The following is a 3,247-nucleotide window of genomic DNA, read 5'->3' on the forward strand; positions in this document are numbered from 1 at the left end:
TGATGACCCTTACTGTTCTTCCCACCTGATATGACCTTTTGCTTTTCCTCCTTGCTAATTTGAACTTTTTCAGAACCCCAATTGAAATACCTGCTATTTTAAGGCCTTTGTGTTTTAAGAAATAAATCTTTTTGGGCTATTTCATTTATTTATTTATTTATTTATTTTTAACAGACAGGTAGTTTCTTTTTTCTTAAAGTTGGGGTCTCACTATGTAGCCCTGAGCTGGCATGGAACTTTCCATGTAAACTAGACAGCCCTTAAACTTGACTCTAGAGATTCACCTGCCCCTGTCTCCTGAGTGCTGGGATTAAAGGTATCCACTACCATACAACCTAAACAACAGTGGTTAGCTATCACAAATTAGATCATACTACCTTAACCATATTCATCCCATTAGACCCAAGGACCCTTCCATCCTCCTCTATGGGAATATGAACCTTCTCTGTTTTCATACAATACATCAAAACTCAGCTAGCTAATTTCATTAGAAAATTATTTCAGCACATTATGGAACAGGTAATTCTATATGTTATAGGTAGCTAAGCGATATAGTAAGAATATATAGCTTTAGGGAAGACAAAGCAGCGAGTTCCCTATTTCCCTCATTAATAACTTCTAATAACACTGGAAACTATATATCAAACATGAGAAAACTCCACAAGTAAGAGAGCAGAAGATAGACTGAACCATACTTAACATGGCAGTGAGTTCCCTGTGCTTTGTGCTTCCTACATCTCAGAGTTATACCTAAAGCAGCTGACAAATGCAAAGAAATAATATGGAAAATATTTCCAAAGTTTGCAATAGACAGAAGCCTACAGATCTAAGAATCCAGCAAAGCCCAAACTGGATAACCAGCAAGAAATCTTAAGACCCATTATAGTCAAACATAAAATCAAAGAGAAAGAAAACAAAAAACAAAAACAAAAAACTAGTGAAACAGATACAACAGCTTTTTGGGGAGGAAAATCTGTTTGAATGACAATCAATCCCTTATCAAAACCCTTGGGCCAAAGGAAAGTATCACATTTTTCAAACTGTGAAAATAAAATGTAGAACTGCCAACTAAGAATGTTCTACCCAGAGAACATATCCTTCAGAAATAAAGAGGAGCATAAGGCATTCTCAAACAAAGAACAGTCAAGAGAACTGTCCAGTGACATATTCTGAAGTCATTAATTAGGAATTCTCTAAACAGAAAGAAAACAAGCTCCTTGAAACAACATAAAGAACATAGTATGCAGAAATAAGGGTACGTGTTATATAGCTTCCTTCTGGGAATTTTCTAAATGGTGCTTGATGGTTAAAGAAACACAATACTGTCTGATAGGAGTATAAACATTCTCAAGGAAACATTTTAATCGAGTATTTTAAAGAACAGAGAGTAAAATGACGTAGAGGTAAGATTTCTGTATTTAACTCAGTAAAAAAAAAAAATGACACCAATCAACAGTTATATAATGTAATAAAATACTGTAGCAACTACTAAAATATATTCTATATCATGCTATGGGATACAGCTCAGTAGCAGTTGCTTGCGTAGCATTCAATAAGCCAAGGAACCTCAAGTTTAATCCCTAGTACACACACACACACACACACACACACACACACACACAAAGAATACAAGTAATTTTAAATTAATTTTTAAAATACGTTGATATAATCCACAGGAAGACAGGGAAAGAAAGCAGGGAAAGGAAAACAAATTAAAAAGGATCAGTGTAAGCCCCAACACAGCAATAAGTAAATTAAATACGTAAACAAAATGGCCATTACTAGAAAAATTTAAATAAACAAAAAAGAAAACTGTTGGCAGTGGCTTAAATGTACAATGCAACTACATCCATATATGTATATATTCAATAAATACTTCAAATATAAAATATAGAGACACAATTGAAAATAAAAGGATAGAAAAGATGTACCGCTCAATGCTAATCAACAAGAAAGAGGAGGGTTGTATTGGTACCATCTAAAAGAGGCCCTAGAACACAGAAAATCACCAGACCAGTGAAGGGCATTATCCATTAAAATGTGAGAGTCTTGGCCCTGACAATACAGCAGTACTATATCACATTAATTTTTATATAACTTTATTTTATTGAAAATAGGTTTGTTTTATTTTTTCACACAATACATTCTGATCATGGTTTACCTTTTCCCAGGTCCTACCCACCCACCCAAATCCACATCCTTTATTTCTCTCTTTAGAAGTAAAACAGGTAAGATATTCTTGAAATGACAAAGTTATGGAAACATAGAACAGATGCCTTTGCCAAGAATTAGGGAGGGAGATGCGGGGAGAATACAGTGGCTATGGTTGTAAAAGTTGGTGGTAGGGACAGTTGGTTATCCAGTTCCAAATGGTCAGCCCGTAATATTATACAGACTGAGCAGTTTGTATTTAAGAATATAAATGTGTGTGTGTGTGTGTGTGTGTGTGTGTGTGTGTGTGTGTGTGTGTGTGTGTGTGTATGTGTGTGTGTACATATGTGCATGCATGAAAGGATGATAATCGGCGCTGGTGGTGGCGCTGGTTGCAGTGTGGAAAGGTCACTGTCACGACAGAACCCAGTATCAGTATTTGGAGCATTATTAGAAGGAAAAGCAGGTAACAGAGGGGACCAGGCCTGGTGAGAGAGAAAGATGGTAAGGTAGGGGAAGAGGGAAGCAGAGCAGAGCAGGGAGCAGAGAGCAGAGAGAGAGCATGTGATCTGCATCCGGCTTTTTAAGGCACCTGTATAGTCGCCAGCGCCCCGATGATGTAAGACACAAGACCCCGAGCTGTGCTTGGTACAGGAGTGAGGGCAGGATCCTAACAATGCAATGTAAAAAGGAGGCCATGAATTGAAAGAGAGAAAGGAAGCAAATATGGGAGGGTTTGGAGGAAGAAACGAGAAAGTAGAAATGATGTAAGTATATTATAATCTCAAAAAATAAAAGAAGCAACTTAAAAAAAAAAAAAAAACTAGGTAATGTATGCCTAGGATCCAGTGTGAACATATCTGTACTTGACTCAAAACAAAATATTTCATTTAAAATTTTATAAAACTTTCTATAACAAAACCGTAATAGTAACAACTCACAAAGGGCATTGAATAGGAAAATCCATATCAGTCTCATTCACTAATACAAATATAGAAACCCTAGGTTAAAATACTGATAAATCTAGTCAGAGAAACTTGGAGGTAACTAGTTTTCATCTCAGCAGAGGATATTTGCTGATTAGAGAGTTTTGTTT

General features: G+C 36.1%; 1 non-coding gene across 1 annotated transcript; it reads right to left on the bottom strand.

Annotated features, from left to right (window-relative positions):
* Window positions 1-337: 337 nt before the first annotated feature.
* Window positions 338-462, bottom strand: LOC118583313. The gene has a single exon (XR_004944897.1). It is a non-coding gene; the product is annotated as a U6atac minor spliceosomal RNA (small nuclear RNA).
* Between the last annotated feature and the right edge of the window lie 2,785 nt (window positions 463-3,247).

The sequence above is a fragment of the Onychomys torridus genome, chromosome 4 (genome assembly GCF_903995425.1).
Source record: "Onychomys torridus chromosome 4, mOncTor1.1, whole genome shotgun sequence".
NCBI lineage: Eukaryota > Metazoa > Chordata > Mammalia > Rodentia > Cricetidae > Onychomys > Onychomys torridus.